Raw genomic sequence first — 11,886 nt, forward strand, 5'->3', positions numbered from 1 at the left:
CACTCTTGTGTGAGAGCGGTCCGTGGGAGAAGGGGTTGTTTTGTTGTCATGCATGATTAGCGATTCTGCCTGTCCCCATAAATGGTTCTTCTCATGAGTTGTGAGGGGTTGTCCCCATGGCCTTACACTCTCATGACTTGGGGTCAGCATCCATTGCCATCACCTATGAGGAATCTCCCCTATCAGTGTTGGCAATGCTATTCCTGCTGCCTGGCCCTTCTCATGAGTAAGCCTAGGGACTACACAGGTACTGCCAAGGGGAAGGGGCTGGCCCCTGCCTTCCCCAACTTTTTTTTTGTTAAAAAAGAAAAAAGAATTTGGCTGTTCAAAGATCCCTGGTTGGGGCTGCCTTTAAAACCTGACCCAGGGTATTCACCCCCACAATATGTTACCATCCTGGCATTCTAATGGGGGTGTCCTGTTTATGTTGCCACCTGGAGTCTTTAAGCTTGTGAAAAAACATTATTCATTCTTGGGGAGCAAAGCATGTGGTGCCCATCCTGTCATCCTGCCCCCTTTCCCTCCAGCTTTTGGGGTGGGTGGGAGAAAGGGACAGAGGGGGAAGAGGGAATGCCCTGTGTGACTTTGTTGCTTGACAAGGCTGAGAAGCTTGGAATGGGCTGTGGCGGCCTCCCTGTTGCTGGGTAATTGCATTGCTGCATCTGCGATGGGGTGGAGTGGCACTGGTACTTGGAGAGGCAGCTGTCAAGAAGCACCACAGGCATGGAATGGGCATGATTCCGATGTGTCTGCACCGCCATCTCTATGATTGCGATCTCAAAATCAGCACAAAACTGCGGTTATGGCACCATCTGCATTTGGATGTCATGCTTCGGAAGCCAAACGTAAGATCTTGGCTGCGAACCTTACTGCAAACCGCAGGTTCAAACTGGAGTTTTGTGAGGCAAACTGCAGGGTTTTTTTAAAAAATAATGGATTAAAAAAAAAAGGTTTTGCCTTTTCCAAACATCAAGATAAATTATGCTTAATAAGATGTTTTGCGCTTTCACCACGAAACCGTGCTCACCCACATTTGGACATAATGGAGTTCCAACCTCTGCCCCAGGATCAATCCCTGGCATCTCCAGGTAAGGCTGGGAAAGACGCCTGCCTGAAGCCTTGGAGAGCCACTGCCAGTCAGTGTAGACATTCCTGAGGAGGGGGGGGCAATGGTCTGACTCAGTATAAAGCAGCTTCCTATGTTGTCCTTTCCTGCTCCAACCTCCCTTACTGACAGACAAGCAAGGAGCAGCTTTTGGCACACTTCATGTAGGGCTGCCAACTGTCCTGCATTGTGTGGGATGTCCCTATTTCCTGGGGAGAAATCAATTTCTCCCGCTTTTAAATTTCTTCATCTACTTTTAAAGCTACAGCACAGTGGTGGTGCCGCGGGGATGGTGGGCGAGAGCTCAGTGCCCGCCTCCCAAACCATGACAGCCCAGGTGAGGTTGCAGTGGGCAGCGGGCAGCGGGTGGGCACGCAGGCTGGCAGGCGGACACTGAGAGACAGCGGTGAAGCAGCTTCTCCCTCAGGCCCGCCGTCCTCCCAAATGAAGCCTGAAATCAGCTTGATCTGCCTCATTTGGGAGGAAGGCAGGGCCCCAGGGAGGAGTTCCTTCACTGCAGTCTCTCAGTGTTTGAGTTTGCCTGCCAGCAAAATTCGCCAGCCACGATCTAACCTGGGCTGCCATGGCTTGGGAGGCAGGCGCGGAGATCTCGCCCGCCATTCCTGCTGCGTTACCACCACCAGTATTCACGCGCCCACACCACCTGGGGCCAAATCCTGCCCCTAGTTGTCCCCTCCCAAAGACTCCCCTCCCCCATCCCCCCTGCCTCCCACCCCACTTGTGTCCCGATTTTGTCCAACACAATGTTGGCAACCCTATCATGTGCAGCTGCCACTGAGCCAGACCAAAGCAGGGAGCAGCAGAGGAGGTAGCTGGTGGCGGTGCCATTGCCCAATTTGCAGAAGCCCTCAGCCAAGCAACTGTCAAGAATAAGACAGTCCCCCTCGTGGCCCCCATCATGGTCAGGCAATCGCTGGCCAATAGTGCAGGAGGAAAGTAAATGTTCCTTAATTGCAGTTAATGGACAAGGGAAATGCAGAGACCTTTCTGGCATGTTCTGCACAGGGAAGCCCTCAGAGCTTGTACAGTCACACAAATGCCTGCCCCCTGCACATAAAGGGAACAGGCTGACTAGGTGGTATCTGTGTGAATGAAACGTCAGTGTGCAGCTTCAGGGGAGGCAGACAGATAGCAAGCTGAGAGCTAACTGGAGGCACGTTTGGGGCACAGGGGTGTTTTCCTCAGAATCTGATGCTTGTATGAGTGCATGTGGTGCTTCTCTTTCCCTGAACTCGACTTTTGATGTATTTGTGAATAAACCAATAGTAGAAAGGCACCACAAATCTACAGTGAGCTCTCCTCTAAAAGAAGCCAAATGCAGGTTGGGCAGCCCTTGGAACTTCACACCACTTGGAGAATTAGGGAGCAAATAATGATACTTCGAAAACATTGGTCTTTTTTTTTTAAGGACTTATTAGAAATGAAGTTAGAAAAAGGTGCATGGTGCATGCAATATGTTCGGGGAAAAATTCCCCAGAATTTTTTGTTGTGAAATTACATGCACTTCCTCACTACAGAGTTGAGACCGGAAGTGAGGTCAGCACAATGATGTTCCTTCCCCTGAGTTACATAATCTTCTGGCATAAGCACTTTCAGTTGACGGCCATGGAAGGCAATGAACATCAGCATGGAATGTTGTTTGCAGCAATGTTGGCTGTCTTACCAGAGAGATGGCAATATTCATGACACTGAACACCCCACTCATGTTCTGCCATTGATACGATCAAAGTACTAACCCCCTGCTTTTAGTGCCTCAAGTCTGTTGTTACATTGTCACTCTATGGTCAGCACTTGCAGCTTCCCCTTCCTCCCACAAATGAAACACGAAGGCCTAGAATTGCTGATCAAATGAACTTGGGTCTTGGAGGTATGTGGAAGTCTTTCAGGTTCCGGCTTCTTTGCTGCCTCTCTCTCCCAGCTCCACAACAGAGAAATGTTATCTAAAGCTGGGCCTGGGTTTCTTCTACCTAGGCTTGCGCTGATCCTTTTGTGGACCTAGGAGAGGCAAGCACTGCAGAGGCAGACGGCTTCCTCCTCCTCCAGCAATTGTAATCCAAAGCCCAACAGAACCTATTTCCATTATAACCTGGCCAGAGAGGAAGACAATATTTTCTTTGTGTTAATTTCTGGAATAGAGATGACCCTATGGCCCTGTTGGGAAGAGGCCATAGTAGTTCAGTGACAAAGTCTGTGTTTTGCAAATAGAAGGTCCCAGATTTAATGCCTGACACTTCCAGGTAGCACTAGGAAACGGCTCCTATCTGAAACTTTTGAGAGCTGCTTCCGGTCAGACAATGCTGACCTAGATGGACCAAAGGTCTGATGCAGTAGAGAAGGACTTCAGATGCTCTGCAACATGGTGGGCTGAGAAGTGGATTGCTCCCCACCCCTTTGAACAACACAAAACATACCTACCACCAACATTTCAAAGGTGAAAACAGTTACATGCTTGCAAAAGGTTGGCCTTTTGGTCAGAGACATTCTAGAAATGCATAATTATTGAGGAAATAGATAATGAGCTCATTCTCATCACCAGGCAGGTGGGGCGGTGGGTGGGCAGTGGGGAAGGCTGCAGAAGCCTGCCTTCCCCACAGAAGACCTCCGAGGTCTGTCTGGGTGTGCGTATCATGAACTCAAATGGTCTGCCATTGCTCCAGGGAGTGCAGAGGCACAGCAGGGGCTGGGACACATCATCCCAGCCCCCAGAAATACCACCATACACCATGCAAGTGGGGATCCCCCCAGCAACGAGCAGGTACCCAGCATAAAATAAACACGGTTAATGGAGAGCTCTCTCCCTTAACTCCATTGAAGAGGCAGGTGCCCTAGGCGGGTTGGCCACTGAGGTGCTACTGGGAGCTGGTCATTTCCCGCCAGTTCTCACGGGCTTAGCTGCCTTAGCCTGGTCTTGGTTGCTCATGAGAACAGCCTCAATCATTAGCTAAGCATATATCGCAGGGTGTGAAATTGCAGGCTGTGAGCTACATGGCATCTTTGTTCATATACATGCAATGCATTTACCTACATCATGTAGGCCAACCATCACAATTATGTTCTGCATATAGGGAACTAGTATGGGAGTGAAAGAGGGCTGCAAGATTGCTGTAGAAAAAGCCACACACGGATTAAACGGGATTGCTTCCAAGGAAGGAGAACTCTCCTCTGGCCCGTCAGCCTAAGAAGCGCTACTGCTGTGCCTGCCCTGGGCATTGTGAGTGGTGGAGGAGGCAAGTAGTCATTGGCTTCTGTCCCCCTCTGTCTCTGGCCGTCCCTGACCATCTCCACACCTTGGATGTGCCAGGTTCCAGAGCTGGTGCCAGCTCAAGTTCCCATTGCAATAAGAGTTGCCATCATGAAAGCAGAAGAAGACATCAGCCGGCCAAGAAGTACCAGCCAAAAAAATGGAGCAAACAACCTACCTGGAGATTGGAAGTCCCCCAAAAGAGAGCAGGAGAAGAGAAGAGAGAAGCACCTCAAGCTACAGCAAATAAAGGGCCTGTGGAAAAAAAGGTTTTGTGAGCCCTACCTGGAAGGAGGGGAGGGAAGGGAAGGGAGGGGAGGGGAGGGAAGACTCTCCCTCAACTGCTGCAATGGAGCCATCCTCCTCAGCCACGCTTCCAACTCAGCACATTAGAAGACCCCAACCTGCCACACCTAACCAAAGCGCTCCCTGTCACCTAGCATCAAAGGAATCAAACAGGTTGTGTGCTGAGGATGAAAGAGCAATATCCCAGCTGTAAATTGCAGTCCTTGATAACGCTTAGTGGTGACACTGCCATCAACAGCACTTTGATGTGGAGGCATCAAGGAAACATCCACTTCAGGTCAGCAACGTTCCAGCCCATCTCTACCAGAAGGTAGCCCCAAGTTCACCCAGCCACATAGAACCACCAATTAAAAAAGAGCAACGTGAGAAGATGAAGTACCATATTTACCTGAATCCAAGTCCACCCCCCTCCCCAGGTCCTTATTGTTAGAAATTGAGGGAGTCCTCTTCTTTTCAGGTAAATACAAGTCTAACTTCAATTAGGGAGTCATCTTTAATTCAGTGTCGACTCCCACATGCTTCTATAAATGCTCCCATTCTGGAGGGTCTCCAAGAGATAGAGCTGGCCCACCAGCAGTCAGGGCCAGTCCTAGGGTTTTTGGCGCCCAAGGCCACATTTGACTTTGCCACCCTCCCCCAGTTCAGTTAAAATTACATTGTGTAAGAAACAGGCTTTTACCTGACTATGGGGAAGGGTATGTGCCAAAGTTATACTTGGCAGCTGGTGCTGGCTGGGGTGGGGGGCAGTGAAGAAGGATATTCGACCTTTTAAAATCTGTAGGACCACCCCTGCCACCCTGCAATGCTGCTCAGCTCCACACAACATCTGCACCTGCCGTGTACCCCACCCCCACCGCTCACCTGGCTAACAGGCATGTGTGATGGCCATTTGAGGGGTCAGTCACAGGAACATAGGAAGCTGCCATATACTGCGTCAGACCATTGGTCCATCTAGCTCAGTATTGTCTTCACAGACTGGCAGCGGCTTCTCCAAGGTTGCCGGCAGGAATCTGGACATCTGCATCCGCCATGCACCTCACCCTTGCCGCTCACCTGGCTAACTGGCATGTGCAGTGGCCATTTGAGGGGTCAGTCCTGTTTGCCCTCCTCCATCACCACCCCACCCCCTTCCCACCCGCCATGCAGGGGCCAGCTATTCACAGCAGTGAAATCTTGGTTTTTACCCAGGCTTTTGTATGATTGTTTGTATTTCTGCTGCTTTGTAGTTTTTATGGTTATATTCTGCTTGTTTTCAATATTTTACTCAGATCTGTATCTTTATATTCTAGCTTAATATTTTAAATGTGCAATTTTTATAGTCTTAACTATTTTGTGAACCACCTTGAGATTGTTTTAATGAAAAGCGCTATAGAAATTTTAACAATAAAACAATCATGTGCAGGCCAGAGAAGATGCATCCTCCCACCTATTCAGAGATTTAACTTTCTGAAGAGGGAGCGGAACCCTGAAGCATGACAATGCTAGCAAGCAGGCGCGTAACAATGATAGGGCAAGGGGAGACCGTTGTCTGGGGGCTCCACTGCCTGGAGGAGCACCCCAGAGGCACCTCACGTGACTCCCCATTGCCCCCTGCCCAGCCCCATAGCCTCTCAGCCACTTGCCCTCTTCGCCGTCTCTCCTGCTTGTTCTGCTGGCCCGCAATCCAAGCAGCAGGCAAGCTGCAAAGAGCTCCTTTTCTCCCGCCTCTCAGCTGATCGGTGGGTGGGCGGGGCTTCCACGGAGGCCTCCGTGTAGGCCGCAGTGAAGCCTGAACTCGAGTAGGGCCCAAGCAAGCCAGGAAGGAGGAGGCAGCCAGAGTGTTCTCTGCAGCAGAAGACTCCTTGCTGCCCTGCTTAACCCAGACCAGCATTTGCCAGGTAGAGTGTGAACTCCTTTTTGTGGTTACCTTTCCCGCCCCGCCCCCCCATATATAGGGATCTGCTTGCCATAGGGCTTGGATATGGGGGTGGGGGAGGAGGGACGGAGAAGTCTCTGAATATTTATTTTGAAACAGCTTGGAACATTTGCTGACTTTAAAAAAACTATCTAAAAAGTCCTATAAGTGGCTTGTTTCATGGCAGAAAATTGCAAAAACTTCTGGAACAGTATTTTATTAATTTTATTCATTCATTCATTTATTTATAAAGGCACTTATGTTCAAGTTGTTTTGCAACCCAGAAGGTCTGAGTGAGAACTGTGAAGCATGTGTGGTGCTTTTATTTTATTTTTCTTGTGTGTGAACTGCTCCCCAATAACTTGCAGGGACTTCAGGGTAAATCTGGCCAACATGTGAATGCAGCACCTCCATTCCAGAGGAGATGTGTCTTAAAGGGCTTTAAAAGCCTCCTGTGAAAAATCTCCTGCAATCAAACTTGACTGAATTTGTTCAGAATTCTGAGAAAACAAACATAGGCTCACCCTGCATGGTTGAAAGTCTCCTTTGCTAATCTGCAGCGAGGGGCCCATTTTAATAATTCATCTTTCTAGTGTTTTCTAGGCATTAAAAGTAATACAAATGTATAGTACTCAATGTATATCACTATATATTGTGACGTGTGTGTGTGTATTCAGTGAAATGTATTTGCAGGCAGCATACTTATTTTGGAATATCAGACTTAAATCCTTGGGGGCCTGGGGTGTGCGGAGGCCCTGGACTTTGGGGCGGGGGGGCCCATTTTAAAATCTTGTCTCTGGGCCCACTCCAACCTTGCTACGCCCCTGCTAGCAAGTCATGTGAACATCATTTTAAGATGGCATCTCCAAAAGGCAAGAACAGGGACAGTGATTTTCAAGGGACAGAATTATAAAAAGGCAATCGTTCCTAGTAAATGGGAATAGCTGGTGCCTTTTGACTACACAGAGCTGGGCAAAGCCTTCAGTGGCCTATCTTGTAACCATGCTATTAAGCAATTGGATCAAGCGTCACTCCTGAGATGCAATGTCATTGTCCCTTTTGGGGAGAAGTCACGTGTTTGGCCTATTTCTGCTCCATTTCCTTAAGAAGAAGGTAAAAATAAGAAGAAATGCATCTCTCCCTCTTTTTAAAATTTTTATTATTTTATCTATAATATAAACAGAACATAAGAAAAACAGAAAAAACATAAGGGAAAAAACCAAAAAGTGATCAAATGATGCAATTATAATAATTCTCATTACAATCTGTATACTTCCACCTGAGTTCTTTACATCATCATCTCCTTCTCCTCTTCTCCAATCTGAAAGATAAATGGCTGCAAGTTTAAAAACATTAACAGTAAGGTCAATAATTAGTGTACCTGTTTTCTACACAGAGCATTCAGCATCAAATTTCTCTACAAAAAGAAACCAAACCTCGGGTGGGGAACCAAACCCTGTAATATATTATATTGAATAAATTGTTCCTATGTCTGAGGGGGGAAAAATCTTTAGATTTGTTCTTAATATATGCAGTAATTTTGGCCATTGATGCATAAGCCCAAAGTTTAAGATACCAATCATCTAGAGATGGAATCATACTTGTTTTCCAGCAAGAAGCATAGAGGATTATTGCCGCCGTTAACTTCTTCTTCTTCTTCTTCTTCTTCTTCTTCTTCTTCTTCTTCTTCTTCTCTTGTTTACACAGTCAGACAGGTGTTATTGACGGGTTTGTTTTATCCAGACATCGAGTCCTTCCCAAGGACCTGGGATGGCTGAATTTTATTGTCATTGTTATAGATATCGTCGCAGAATATAGGCTGTTCCCAGTAAAGCTGCTTTTTGTAATTGGCTGATGGTGATTTCTGTGGCCCCTATGGTGTTGAGGTGCTCTTCAAGTTCTTCTTCTTCTTCTTCTTCTTCTTCTTATTATTATTAATTCGATTTCTATACCGCCCTTCCAAAAATGGCTCAGGGCGGTTTACAAAGAGAAATAACAAACAAATAAGATGGCTCCCTGTCCCCAAAGGGCTCACATTCTAAAAAGAAACATAAGACACACACCAGCAACAGTCACTGGAAGTACTGTGCTGGGGGTGGATAGGGCCAGTTATAAGCCGTTAACGGCTTAGGTCCTGGTTATTTAAGAGAGCGTCTTCTTCTCTACGAACCCCACCGCCCACTGAGGTCATCTGAGGAGGTCCCTCTCCAGTTACCACCAACTCGTTTGGTGGTCACACAGAGACGGGCCTTCTCGGCTGCTGCCCCGAGATTGTGGAATGTGCTCCCTGCTGAGTTACGATCCTCCCCATTTCTGGCTATTTTAAAAAAACATTTGAAAACCCATTTTTTTACCCAAGCCTTCTCAGGTTTTTAATTAAAAAGTACTGTTAATTTTATGGTTTTTAAGTTACTGTGTTGTTTAACTTTTATATGTGTTTTAATTGTTGTTAGCCGTCCAGAGACATAGGTTTAGGCGGGGTGTGTGTGTGTGTGTGTGTGTGTGTGTGTGTGTGTGTGTGTATATATATATATATATATATATATATATATATATATATATATATATAAAGAAAGTTCAGTATATCTTGCGGGAATATATGGTTTAGTGATATTTATCATGAAGATCTCTGTGGGGAAATGAAAATCTATATGCAAGCCAAGATTTGCTGCATCAAGAAGAAATGAATCTCATCCCGGCAAAGAGTTCCTCTTTATGCTAATTCTTCATTTCCTCATGAAGAACATAACACTGGTACTATATTTATCATACAGAACATGCAAAACAGCACAACCTATCCTGCCCCCCCGCCCCCGGATCTCCAGTTTGTAACTTGCTTCAATCACCAAGAAAAGACCCATCAGAGCACAGCCGGCTCCTATGTTAGGCAGGGTAATTCAGTCCACTCAAGCAACTGGTTTGGGAATGTCACAGAATGGTAGCAGATTCTCAGTTATTTGGGTTAACTTTTTTTTGGTTGCCATTTCCTGCTTCAGGCACCCACATGTTTTGGGCCACCTTTACATCAGTGCCTGAAACTTATCAAAATCTTTCTGATTTGGGGCTGAAAGTAGATAGGAAACGAGAAGATGTTTCCTTAAGAACTGCGGGCAGATGCGGATTAACACAAAGGCAGAGGAGGCATCTGCCTAAGGCGGCAAAATTAAAGGAGTGGTGGTGGCAGTAGCTCCAGGGAGAGGGGGCAAGGCGAAAGTCTCCCATTTTACTTTGATCTTTTAAAAAGCATCGGCAGTAGCAGTGGGGGAGTGGGGGTGAGCGGGCAAGGGCAAAGTTCCCCCTTTTGCCCCCTAAAGATAACTGGTGGCGAGATGGAGCGTGGCAGCTGGCTGCAGGGGGGGCAAGGAGGGGAGAGTCTCTACATCCTCCCACCTATTCAGAGACTTAACTTTCTTTTTTTCAGATTTCAAATTTTTATTAACTTTTAACAATAATAATAATAACAACCATAACAATCATAATAAACACCTCCCACCTATTCAGAGATTTAACTTTCTGAAGAAGGAGCGGAACCCTGAAGAATGACAATGCTAGCAAGTCATGTGAACATCATTTTAAGATGGCATCTCCAAAAGGCAAGAACAGGGACAGTGATTTTCAAGGGACAGAATTATGAAAAGGCAATTATCCCTGGTAAATGGGAATAGCTGGCATCTTTTAACTACATAGAGCTGGGCAAAGTCTTCAGTGGCCCATCTTGTAACCATGCTGTTAAGCAATTGGATCAAGCGTCACTCCTGAGATGAAATGTCATCATCCCTTTTGGGGAGAAGTCATGTGTTTGGCCCATTTCTGCTCCATTTTCTTAAGATGAGAGTGAAAACAAGATGAAATGAATTGCATCCCTGCAAAGTGTTCCTCTTTCTGCAAATTCTTCATTTCTTCTGAAAATAACACTGGTTCTATATTTATCATACAGAGCAGGCAAAATAGCACAACCTACCCTCCCCGCCCACCCAGAGCTCTAGCCCCTAACTTGCTTCGATCACCAAGAAAAGATCCATCAGAGCACAGCCGGCTCCTATGTTAGTCAGGGTGATTCAGTCCACTCAAGCAACTGGTTTGGGAATGTCACAGAATGTAGCAGATTCTCTGTTATTTGAGTTAACCTTTTTTTCACCACAGGAGTTGTCATTTCCTGCTTCAGGCACCCACATGTTCTAGGCCACCTTTGCATCAGTGCCTGAAACTTACCAAAATCTTTCTGAGTAGATAGGAAACAAGAAGATGCTTCCTTAAGAACTGTGGGTCCAAGGGGAATAATCTGAGTAGATCAGTTCTCTGAGGTGGGCTGATGCTCCACGTCCAGAGCAGAGGGCTGGTTTACCCACCAACCCCAACTGGTAGGCCAGCGCTCCGGCACTTGAGTCATCCGAATTTGGGTGAATTGAGGGTGATTTGTCGAGGCAGCTGGCCAAGCCACCTGTTTTTGACAAATCAGTTTAAGGGTCTGCAATTCGATTTGACCTTTAATCGAATCACAGAATCTGATTTATGCACACCCCTAAAAGGGACAGTTGCTCTCCCCTTTCTAAGCATCAGGTCACAACAACAGTCAGGGCAGAAATGTGCCTGTATCATCTCAAGCATATTAACCAGCTGAAGCACCAGTTGTGGCACCAATAGCCATCAGGACTAGTAGTCCATCCAGGGTTGATTTTATCATTAATTATGATGGGAGTTTCCTTGAGGTTCATTAAGTATTCTGAGTGCTACACACCCTCTACACAGCCTCTGGGCTTATTGAGCTTCCCTGCCAAGTAATTCATGGTCTGGTATCCTCAAAGACAGAAAAGTGCGAATTAATGCCCTGATTCAGCCTCTTGTTTTGGAGGCAAGTGTGTTTGGCTGCTTCCAGTAGATGAGGTTTCATTTATATCTAAATCTTGAAATTCAGCTTTCTTTCTAGAAAGAAAATCTGTCCTAAGACAGGATTCAATGTATTCCCTGGCTCCAGGATCCATTGTAGTCCCTTGCTTTCAGGGTCCAATCCTTTCAACAAAAGCTGATTCGATTGACCCATCTGTATAGCTGAAGAGTCCTCCTCTCTATTTTATGAGAAGTCAGATCATAAGATCATGTCCAGGCAGAAGCTTCAAGTATCATAAAGGGTATTTTTGTCAAGAGCCGTTCACTTCCTCTGCCTTTCCATGCTGTAACTGCAGCCCAAAATAGGATGTGGTTTGTAAAGCAACATTTCAAGTGTTCAGTTGTGTGCCAGATCATCGCTGAGAAGAACTGACTTGTGGATCAATGTTGGGTTTCTGAAGCAGTAGCTCTTGGCTGAGATCTTCATTTGCA

This window comes from Hemicordylus capensis, chromosome 6 (genome assembly GCF_027244095.1).
Source record: "Hemicordylus capensis ecotype Gifberg chromosome 6, rHemCap1.1.pri, whole genome shotgun sequence".
NCBI classification, from domain to species: domain Eukaryota; kingdom Metazoa; phylum Chordata; class Lepidosauria; order Squamata; family Cordylidae; genus Hemicordylus; species Hemicordylus capensis.